Source organism: Perca fluviatilis, chromosome 20, assembly GCF_010015445.1.
Source record: "Perca fluviatilis chromosome 20, GENO_Pfluv_1.0, whole genome shotgun sequence".
NCBI lineage: Eukaryota > Metazoa > Chordata > Actinopteri > Perciformes > Percidae > Perca > Perca fluviatilis.
This window is the reverse complement of record NC_053131.1, coordinates 20,623,973-20,636,292: the sequence shown is the minus strand read 5'-3', so window position 1 is coordinate 20,636,292 and position 12,320 is coordinate 20,623,973. Positions and strand designations below refer to the sequence as shown.

Sequence of the window (12,320 nt, the reverse complement as noted above, 5' to 3'; positions counted from 1 at the left end):
ACTAAAATTAATTAGCTGCATCCAAGCGAGACAGAGCTTGGAGACCCCCCGCCCCAGCCCCCCTAGATGGACAGTTAGTTAGACTCCAGTGCAGAGAGGGAGGAAAGGCAAATCAGCCCAAAAGGCAGAATCTCTTCTTTGCTTATTTCAATATTTCATTGAGTGTTATACATCAATGAACTGTTTCAGGGTGTCATCGCACAGAAGCTAAGCCTTTTGAATTCATGGCCCGCAAGTGTATGCCTTCATTTAACGTGCCTTGAATACATGAAAGCAGGCGTCTCGATCGCACAAGTTCAAAACAGTGTTCAACTTCTAGAAACACCACATCCACATGACTGAGACACTTTTCTACCAGCAGCGCAGAAACAACGCTTGATCTGACCTCTTTGAATATAGCACATTTTGTCACTTTTCCAGTGATGTAAATACTGTACTCAAAACCCAGTTAGAATAAGCAGTCTGTATGGACCGGGGACAGCTATAGAGTTAGAAAATAAAGGCATGGATTTATCATGGCAGATATTTTGATTAGTAATAGCAGGAAAAGCCCAGGTGTAATTAATCACATTAATGACGGCTGCAGGGTCCGGGTATTGTGCACGGAACTGAGCTTTCGTTAATTACACCTGTGTGCATCCTGTGATGACGAGCCACAAAGTCTGTTGTAAATGCTCCAATTTACACAGTTTGTGCTGCGAGCTCCTGTGTTTAAACCTGTGACCCAGTGCTGCTATACTCCGTGTCAGACTCAATAGATCTTTTTCACAGCAGACATTTTGGCTCGCCACAGAAGAAAAAAGCGCAGGTGTAATTGATAACATTAAAAACCAAGTGCATTCCATTTAGGTGAGCTAGTTCCAAGGTTCTGGTATTGAGCGTGCTGGCTCACATGGCATGGCTTACTGGGACACTTGATGGAGCCGAGCCATCGTTAAATTTGTTTCATTTCTGCATTTCCTATTCTATTATGCTTTTGGTCCACATTCACTGTATGCTTCTCATGAATGCTGCTCACAACTGAAAAAGCATATTCACTCTCTTGTGTTTCAACTGCTTTACTACAGGTTGGAGGCAAAACTACAGAAAAAAAGGGTTCAAGAGTGAGGTGCATTCTTTGTCTGTCGAGCAGCATTATTTCGCTACTACCATATGTGAATGTTGGTTTGCCATTGATCTACTCACAAATGTTCAAGAACATCTGATGGTCCAACACACACACACACACACACACACACACACACACACACACACACACACACACACACACACACACACACACACACACAGATACAACTCAGCGAAAAGTTGCACAAAACACAATATGAGGCTATTAAAAAAAGCCTCATATTTGACCGTTAAAATTAGGTTCTGGCATGAAAACAAAGCCAACTGCATGAACACACAAATACAGCATCAGTTGCCTGTTGTAGAAATGACGCTCTATGGTGAGACAGCCAACATGGCCGTTAGGCAGAGACAAAAAGTGCTTCTCATAATGCAGGCCAAACATTTAATATGGCTTAAGGGTTAAGAATTTCCTCAAAGTGAAATCTTCCGGGGATAGCCAAATCTCTCTCTTTCTTCTTATACAGCTAATTTGACAGTTTCAAAATCCCTCTATCCTCTTCTGATCAATTTTACCTCTCTTAATCCCCCCTCCCTTTCCCCCCTCCACCTGTTAGTCTGGGTTTGCATGCGTGCCTCCCTCTCTCCTGAGAGCATATGGGGCAGTGGCTGACCCAGGGAGTCGTTAAGTGTAGGGGACAGATGCAGCCTCTTCTCTCCCCTCCCCCTCCTCCTCCTCCTCATCCCCCCTCTTCGTCCACCCGCCACTACCAGGCCTTCCCTCCTATCCACCTGTTTAGGTCACAGACCAGGGGGATGAGTGGCTGTGCGCGTGCCACACCATCGGCTTGGCCACTGCTTTGTTATCCCACCCAAGACAAAAGGGTATTTAGGGAGGGCGGCTGCCAGCCCAAGGGGAACACAATGCCATGAGGCTGGCAGGCCTGTGGACTCGGGCCGTCCATCACGTGCCCGCTTTATGTGAATGAGCGTCAGGGGGCATCTGTTGTATGTGTGTGTGCGTTTGTCTAACCTGAGGTCTTGTGCCAGACGAGAGGGCAGGAGACAAAGAATATGACGCGTGTGTGCATTTTTGTGTGTGTGTGAGAGATAGAGAGGCGAGGGGGGGGGCACTTAAAAACAATTGCATCTATTATAATTAAATGAGGTCTACGACTACATTGTGGTGTAACTAATAGCAGGTCAACTTCTGCTGCTAATGAAATTCTTATTGGAGTACTTACAAACTTAAAAAATAATGTATGCTTTTAACTGATTTTAACATGCAAGAAAAATGCTTCTCAGTGTTCAAAATATGTTGGCTGAGCCCCATGGTGAACAGTGGTGAACTTGAGAGTAAGTGTAATGCTTCAGAATATGAATAAAAGCCCTAAAAATCTCTTCAGAACACCATTGAAAAACCACAACATTCTACAAGCTGATCCAAATCTGTAGTTGAATATTTACTAGTTTCAGAAAGACGGTTAAAAAAAATCAACTTCCTTTTATAGTGGCCTCTATGATGGAGGTTAAAGAATACATACCAACTTGAACTTACAGTTTCATGTAATACTATTTAATAAATTGTTCTGACATTTTGATTACATTTTGCATCTCTCTCTCTCTCTCTCTCTCTCTCTCACTCGTATCGCTTCACAGATCAATAAAATTGATCAGTTGAAACAAGCATTGATTAGCTTCTCCCATCAGTTTCCTGGTGGTTGTGATGCTGTGCAATTTATGAACTCCAGTGGAGAGAGACGTTTTACTCAATCCTATTTGACCTCTTTAGTCTCTCTGTTAGATGCCCGACATTGCTTCAAAATCTTTATAATTAAAAATCCTTCAAACGGACACATATGATCAAGTCTTAATAGCTGCATTTGTAACTGTTATAACCGTTAAAGTATTTTATAACGTGATGTTCTTGTTATTTTGTCCACCCCCTGTGTGCCTGCTCTGAAAACTCGTTTATTTATACATGTGTTTTTGTTTAGTCTAGACAATGTTACATCATTCTGGCAGGGGTGTTTGTATGTTATCTTGTCTATTGTGGCTTACTACATTGTGTCATGCTCTCTGGTCAGGCACGGTTACACATGGCTTGTGGCGCCCTGACCTACAACTCCCCCTCTTGTTTGTCAGCGGTTGTTTGGCCTACTTTCATAAAGACAAACATGGCCATTTGTTTTGTTTTGCATTTCCATGAAAATGGAATAAACAAGTGGCAGGGAGGGGGGACAGTTGGAGCAGCTGTTTTGTATGGGGTGGGGAACACATAACTAGGTAGAGCAACTTCTGAACAGTCCTAAAGAGAACAATTATTCCTGATAAATTATAATAACATTAAAATGTAAACACATTTAAGAATATGCCAATAAACTGTTTGCTAAACATTAACTATAAAGAATGAAAAGCTGATTTATACTGAATACAAGTAAAGTCAAACTAATTAAAGACTGCCTCTCTGGACACTTATTGTCTAAAAATACTACACTTATTATCCAACATGTTTTTAACAATCAACAGGACAAATAATAATTTGCAAACTTTATTTGTCATGTCAGGGTCGTCCCTGACCTTCTGGGCACGAGGCCAGCAGACCCTCAAACTGAATTAGCCCTCCCTCCCCTCCTCTTTCACTCCATGGACAGTAAGGATGCTACAGTTAGTTAATGAGTATACTCCACAGCTCTCTAAGAGTCCTTAATTAGTGGCACACCAACAGTGGCCAGCCATGCACTAGGAGGGGCATGCTGGGAAGATGGGAAGGCACACTGGGGGAGGGGAGTTGAGTTTATAAAACCACAGTTGGCTTTACTGTTATAAGAATTTATCTTGTTAAAAAAACAGAGGACATCTAACCTATTCTGAATTATCACTACACAAATTGGATTCCTAAAGAAAATCAATTGTTTTGACACAATGAACTTGATCAAACAAAATTGATTAGGTCTTTGAAAGGGTGTGACATGGATAGCACTCCAAGGCGAGGCAACGGACTGTAGCAAACACATGTGATTGAAAAGCTTTAAATGGGTGTCAAACAAGCGGGAACATAATGTTTGACTTAAATTATCAGCAGTCCCACAGGAGGCTTCTGGGACCGCTCCCCAGAGCCGGGGGTGTGTGTGGAATACAAACAAGAGATTCACCAGTGACCAGTGGGTCAGCACTGGAAGAGGGACGGGTGCTGGTTGCTCCTGTGGGACTTGGCGAGATTCCTACAGCAGCTTTTTTAATTTGCTGGACATGACCCCCCCTAGCAGGTGCTAACAGGACAGACAACACTTCTAACATACAGCCACAGCCACAGTCGCTTTGAGTGCGTGCGTTTGCGAGGCAGGTTGGGGCGGGGGCTGTTGTAGTGTCCCAGATGGGTTAATGGGGAGTTTAGCATCAGGATTACAATGCAACAGTGTGGCTTCAGATTGAGTAGTGATTACCCCAAGCTCACACTGGCTAACCCCTTCTAGTGCTCACCAACACAACCGCTGGGCCAACAGGACAGACCTGGTTAGATGTACAAATAAATAAGAAATTAACATTATACTGGCCAAAATTATCACAAAATAAAATATTGTCTTGATAATTACTGAAAAGGAATTAAAATCTATTAAATAATTATACTGCAATACTTTTTTTGGTAGACATATGTAAAAATGCATCTGGGGGCTTCTAATAGCACAGGAAAAACATAACTTTGGGCCACTTTAAACCAAAAACCGCTGATTTAACAAAAGAAAGTGCATAAAACAAGTGTTTATCCACATTACTAACAGAATAGAAGATAGATTTTTGAAGAAATACGAGATACTAAAATCTCCATTTTTACTATTGTCACTGAGTGTATGCAAGTGATAGAAAACAAGATGTGCTCCCTCTCATGGCCATAGCTGGTTATTACAATTTGAAGATATAAAGTTATCATAATGTTTCTTACTCCTAGGTAGTATTTAGGCTTTTTCAGCCCTTCTCTACTCCATCATTCTGCCTTCTCCATCACCACCACCCCCACCAGGAACACTCCACCAGGGTGCTAGACTAATCTGTTTGTCAAACGTGTGTCTTGCCTCTGCACCCATCACCCCTGCCTCCCTCCCTACCTCCTTCCCTCCCTCCCCAGCTGCTGGCCATCACAGGTCTAGCTCCAGCACCGCCAGCCAGCCCAGGGAGATTGAAATGTTAAGGGCAGGGACGACAGCTCCACTAATTCAATTCCCCAGGTTAATCCCTGCCGATCCCCTCATCGCACTCTCCAACTAGGCCCTGCAAAGAGACACGGGCAGATACCGGGGAAACAACAAACAAACATTCAACACTAACAATGGCCATGAACAATTAAAAAAAGAAAGAAAAAAAAAGAGCCTGAATGCAAAACTGAAAAGACTGAAGCACTACACACGGTGGGGGTGGTTTAAACAAGCAAATATGTGGACAAACAAGCATCTGTGCAAAGCAGGAAGGACATATCGCCAAACAAACATGTGCACACTAATGCATCGCCATAAAAAAAAAACTTATGGTGCATCATGATAATAATTCATCTTCATACTATCTTCCCGATAGTATAAATAATTTTTAATAAATGTAATGTAAAAAAAAACAATGCTTCTGCTAATTACGGCATTTTCTAATATATAGACTTATTACAGTTAACCAGCAGCACCCATGTTGACTGCCTGTGTGACTCTGTCCCATTCCCAGGACTAGCCTCAGACCTGTCATCATCTCAGCATGTACAGTGGCCTTGTGTCTGACCCTGTACCACTGTACTGACCAACCACTAGCAAACTATGTGACCTCGGCAGTATTAGAGGAGTTGATGCATTCCACCTCGTCATAAGTCACTTCGCAGAAATTACTTTCAAACTGGTCTGACTAACATCTTGCTTTTTTTTTTATAGGCTTTTATTCTGAAAGAGACCATCAACTGGCCATTATATCATCATTCAAAGCTAAACAAATGACCCTGAAGAGGCAAGAAAAGCCCAATTTGTAGGCTGGCAATGCTTCACACAACTTCTGGAGAACAAGAAGTTATAAACCAACATGGTGAGCAGACTAACCTTACCTACGTTTGTACACGTCAACATGTTAGGTGTTAAAACATCAAAATACTCTTACTAGAATGAAAAATGACAACTCTATATGCTAGCCAAAATTTTTACATACAAGTTGTTATATTCACAGCAGATGCATCATCAAAAAACGGCAATACAGGAAAATATGTCTCAATAGAGCTTTGGTAGTGAATGGATGAAGTGGGTACAGGAAAGTAGATTTAAAAGGAAATGAATAGAGCAGGTGCTTTTGTGCATCGTTGGTGTGGTGTTGGGGAAGACGCGGGTGTATCACACAGTGTGGGCGTGCTGCGTCACAGACACCACGCGCCTGCGTTGTGGCTTCGCTCAGAGGTGTAATGCCTGATTAGGGGATTACAGGAAAGTGCTTCTTTGCAGTTCTGTGAGAAACAATTATTAACATGCTGGTGTCTCTAATCCTGGATAAACACAGCTTTTCAAGAACAACAGCGAGTCTTTCTTCCCCCCTTTAAAAAAAAAAATCTGTGTTTAAACCCTGTAGTCACTTGAACTCCAAAGCCTAACTAATACCAGCGGAGGAGACAGGCCAGTCGTGTGGAACACTGTCATTACAGAGGTTGTGCTCTTGGTGGAAGACATAGCTGGCCAGCAGGCCTTCACATCAGAGGGGAAATCCAAATTTAGCTTGGGGAGAGAAAAGCATTGTGCTGAGCACTGCTTGTTGAAAGGGCATTAGACTGAAACATGTTCACAGCCTGTAATCTTTTATTTGTTTGTACACTTTACTCATGTAATCTGCTTTCTACTAATACAGACACAATTTCCTAAGTCATGCTGGGGACGCCCTGGATAACAGATCCAGGTGGGGTGGTATCACAAAGACGTACAGCAGGTTGACGCTGTATACTCCTAAATTTTAACATGTAGACATTTTTGTCAAATAGGCCTGCTAGCAAGAGTGTTGAACTCTAAGCATGGAAATGTTGAACGGCTAGTCTAAACCACTTATTTTAGAAGCAGCACAGCCTCTATGGGATGCTATCAGGGCTTTTAGACTGTTGTTCAGTTATTACATCATTTATAACAATTATTAAAGCTAACCTGAAACAGTATAACAGTTACAGTAGTGACTATAACACCAGTCTAGTGATTCATGAACTGAATTGGAAACTATTTAGTGCCAGTTGTGTGCGATAAAAGTCAAGCAGGAAGCAATCAACACACTGCCGATTCCTGAGCCACCAATCTACTCTCTCTCACTCTCTCACTCTCACACACACACACACACACACACACACACACACAATAATTTCAGTGTTGCCTGTGGCTCTGGAATACAGCACATCAAAACAACCTGTAAGTTTCATTTCCGATACCCTTGAACCTGCTGACTGGCCATACTGTCCACTAGCTGATACTTTGAAGAGTACCTCATTTCAGTCGTCTCTCCTGCCGCCATTCTGTATGGTCCTGAGAAGAGATGATTGATGATACATTCACTAACGTGGCTGCTATAAACAAACATGTCTCATTTAGTTAACCAATCCATATCAATAATATGCTAATACATTGCAATTCTAAACTAATTAACTGGAGAAGGGGGTATTCTTTAAATGCAATTATGGATTTCTTTCAAATGTGTAACACTGGGTGACTCCTTATAGAATTTATTGTGATCATGTCAATGTACTTTTATTGACCTCTGAGTCAGTTGAGAAGTGTACCAGTTATTATCACAATGGTTCCATTTGCCTGGTTTCCACAGAAGGTGCTGGTGTGCGATGGGGATGTGTTGTGCCCATCTGGCAGGGCAGGGTTTAGCCCTAATCCCAGAGCCCCTCGGCAGGGGAGCCCCAGTCTGTTGATCACTGCCCCCCTGCTGGCTCTGCCACACTCCTGACCTCCTCAGTGCATAAACACACAGACTCCTGTCGCAAGAAAACAAGCCTACATACAACATCAGCACATGAACTGCAGGGCACTATGTCAAAATTAGACCTTCATATTCCACAAACATTCTATCATCTTTCTAGACATATTATTTATATTTTTATATTTAGTGTGTGTGTGTGTAAATATTGGGTGAAGAGTTTTGATGTCCCGTAGAGACATACAAGCTTAGGTAGCAGCTCCTGTACACAAACACAAACAGACACTGTGAAAGACAAGAAGGAAATATGACCCGGATCACAGGGAAAACAGAGAAACATATCCACACACATGCATAGGGTGTTTTTGTGAGGCAATGTAGAATAACACGTTTATCACACACACAAGTAGAGACCGAGTAAATATACACACACATAATTACAAAAACATAGACAGATAGGCAAACACACAAAGACACCCAGAAGCAGTCACCCAGCCATACACACCACACACCTAACCACTGATAATCCCCCAGACACAGGAACACACTCACACACATACAGAGCATCATTATGTTTATCACTGTGAACCAGCCCACCGACACCCATCACTCTAATTCCATTTGTCTGTTTAGATTCGTTTTGCTTTAATCCTCCCTTGTTTGTGCACATCTGCAAGCACTGCAATAGTACAGACACAGCGAGACCGGGAACGAGAGGGAGAGAGAGACAGACAGAAAGAGACAGAGTGAAAAAGAGAGAGAGAGCGCTCACAGGGAGCACTCTCCCTCCTGACATCCTGGTCCCTGTAGCTCCAGCAGAAGGGGCAGACAGGCGTATCTCCTTACCCAGGGAGAAGCTCCCTGTCCCAGCCACGGAGCTGCCGCCAGGCCCGCAGGCCCCTGTAATCACTGCAAACAGTCAAACATCCAGTCACACGGGCTCTTACACCAACACAACATTACAGGCTTTTTACACAGTATTACACCACATCTTATTATCCCATTCAAGTCCCTCTATTAGCTCAATTGGATGGTGGGATTTTCATTTGTAAATTGGGGGATTTTAGATTAGCTTGTCTCTCAGCGATGAAATGCCCCCTGAGACTGTGAATTATGTGACCAATCACATATGAATCAATGCTTACGCATACTGTAGTGCATGAATGGATGGTGTCAGAAAGAGCAAATGAGACAACCTTAGCCTAGATTATGCACTGTATGTATACTACATCACAGATGTTATCGATGTAAGCATCATAGCTGGCTGCATGGTCATAGATTAGACACACTATAGTCTTTAACTCCTAACTATACAGGCATATGATTTAGCTTTAATGTATCAACAAAACCTGAATGACACCATTTTTGTATAGCTGACAATAAGCAGTGTTAGCTTTTACACAGCAAATAATATTCAGGTCTAATAGAGAATTATTAAAGAGATAAATATTAGCTGCTTTACACACCTAGCAGCAACATTATGCAGAACTGAAGCCGGTTGGCTGAAAGGAGGCGAATGAATTACCCCTCTTCCTCCCCAGGCCTTCCATTCAGACACGGAGTGAGAGAGAGGGAGGAGAGAGAGGAAAAAAGGCACCCCGAGCTAGTCGAGAGACCCGGCAAATTATGAAAATGCCTCTCTGTGTCCTAAATGGAGGCCGAGCTCTTTAATGTGGCAAAAAATTAGAACCTGGGGGAGGAAGTGTGGCCCGCTTGATTGGCGAAACCCCTCCTGGCCCACTACCCTCCTTCCCTCCTCCCTCTCAAAGCACACAGAGATATTATCCTGTGGCTGGTGGCACTCTCTTGTATTGGGGAAACTAAAGGACCCCAGAGAGAGCCCAGGGGCGTCCATAAAGGTGCCTAATTTGTCAGTTTACTCCTCAATTATTTAAATAGATCTAAGAAGGGAGCGGAGAATAGGGCTTTTTCTGCCTCTTCGCAGTCAAAAGCAGAGAGAGACCTTTCTCCACGGTAGCCATTTTCAATTGCGCTCTGCACTGCTGTCTTTGATATACAGAAGTGCTGTAGAGGAGAGAGGCTGTATCAAATAAACAAATGTGTGTACACAAGATAACGGGAACTTGGGGATAATATTCAGTTTGTGCTAAAGAACTCAGTTATTTTACATTTACAAATTAAAACACTCTTTCCGAACATGTGCACACAAAGTACACAGACACACTTTAAGATTGTGTCTGTGTCGTACATTGGCAAACACACACAAACAAACACACACACCTATCTGTGAGGATTTAGGTGAGGTTTGAAAATAAAGTAGGGACCCTTTGTTACTCATCCCTGTGCTCTTCCATCCATGCACACTGTCAGGTTATAACCCCACTCCCCACTATCCTATCAGCCCCCCACACCCAGCAGAAGTACCAGCTCACACCGCCTGGCAATGCCAGCTCTCAGCCAGAGAGACCACTGGAGGTATGTGGGGCCTGGGGCCATAGATTACCAAGCGGTTGAAGATTGATCCTGGAAATGGAGATGTTGCATTCCCCAACCCTCTGACCTCTAATCCCTCACATATCTGCTTCTATTGTTTGGTTTGTTTTACTAGAGGGGTGAGGTTGTGCAGGCTGAGGAGTATGAGGACGCTGTGACGGTGGAGGGGGTCCACACAGGGTCCTAAGGTGACCTTATCTTTCACATGCGTCTGGTGGAGGCAGGTAAAGGACCCTCTCTATGTCTGAATGCTTTGCCGCAAACCCATACTGAGATAAACTCTCATCTGTGCAACAACAATCACTTTCAATAAGCTCTATATCAGCAGTGATGCCAGCACTGCGTCCAGTCAGTGGCAGTACAATAGTCTGGGTGCGCCTACACAAAGACGTGAGCACCAAGACAATAACATAGTCCTTTACATACAGAAAAGACACTTAGAAAGAGTATAAACACTTTGTCCATTTTGGCACAATAGACGCATAGCAACCCAAATACAAACAGGAATCACAATGGGGAGAGCACAACAAACACCTGTACAAATAAATTCAGTAAACCTGCAAACATACTGTACCTGACATACAAACAGTGGCTACCACACACTGAGAAACACACACATCAAGAGTGATAACAAACAAAAACCTGAGACAAGTCAATCATGACATCGTGTCAACACAGACTGGTGTTAATGGGCCTAATTCTACCCAATACACATTGCTGAGTTATATAGGAAAATATTTAATGTAGCCAAAATAACAATAGCTTGTTATTGTTAAGTATGTTAAGATATGTTTATCTTAAGGTTCCACTGTGTTAAAAATCCACTGTTATCTAAAGCATTGCAGTTAACTGACAAGAGTTTCCATTTCGGATAAACCTGCAACTTAGTCCACTACAATAACCACTATCCAAAGCTAAAAATATGTGTGGAGTTTGGTAGCAAGCATTGGCAACCTTCACAAAGATGGGTGGCACCTCGTAAACATCCTTGAAACAGGTTTCTCATGCTTAGGAAAGGGATCTGCAGGCAAAGTTTTTTAGAGTGCAAGATTCTGCAAAATCTGTGGCCAGCTCAGTATATCATGCCTCTCACACCCTCTATTCTCTTCCCAAACACTAACCAACACACCCCGGCCCTCCGCCTCCCTCCACTCCAAGCTTCCATCCAGCCAGGGAGAGGAGAGGAGATAGGCCCAGTTGCTAAAGCTGTCTTTTCAGCCCCTGCTCCCGCTCGGTCTATCTGAGATATACAGCAAGCGGAGGTGTCGCTTTTCCGCTGGCATTTCGGACAGTATCTACTTATAGACGGGAGAAAAAGAGAAAAGAAAAACAGAAGGGGTATTATCAGGGAGGGATGAGAGCAGCAAAGGCATTTTGTCTTTTTATTCCCCTCCTAAGCCCTGGGCTTTGCTCCCAATCCGATTGGTCGATACGGCCAGGGATGTAAATGAAATGCAAAGCGGAATAAGGCTGGCTTCCCATCTCCAGTGTGTGCACCCCTAAGTCCTCCGCCCCTCTTTCTCAGTCTCACTGTCTTGCTCTCTGGGCTGTTTATGGTGTTGTGTTTCTGTCTCCCCATTCACAGAATTGCTGCTCTCCCTGTTTCCGTCTCACCCTCCTCACTCTGCACACCCGCGGCTCCTCTCGCTGCATCCCTCCCCTCTCCCTGGCTGGGCTCACAGCTCTTATCTCCTCAGACGCCCCACATTCCAGCATTGCCGTGGCTCCCTGCCTGCATCCCTGGTCACGGCGATTCCATGGGTTCCCACAATCCTCGGCAGCTTGCTGATTTAGGGTGGGCAACTGACTCTCAGAGACAGGGGAAAGGAGAGGAACAGAAGGGTTAGGGAAAGACTGGGTGAGAAGGGATGAGAGGGTGGAAG

The 12,320-nt window shown here is 43.6% G+C and overlaps 1 long non-coding RNA gene across 1 annotated transcript; it reads right to left on the bottom strand.

The window, feature by feature from the left end:
* Positions 1-6,860: 6,860 nt before the first annotated feature.
* LOC120548702 lies at positions 6,861-12,054 on the bottom strand. Its single transcript, XR_005637254.1, has 2 exons — positions 7,814-12,054; positions 6,861-7,583 (listed from the first exon to the last, which is right to left on the bottom strand). It is a non-coding gene; the product is annotated as an uncharacterized LOC120548702 (long non-coding RNA).
* Between the last annotated feature and the right edge of the window lie 266 nt (positions 12,055-12,320).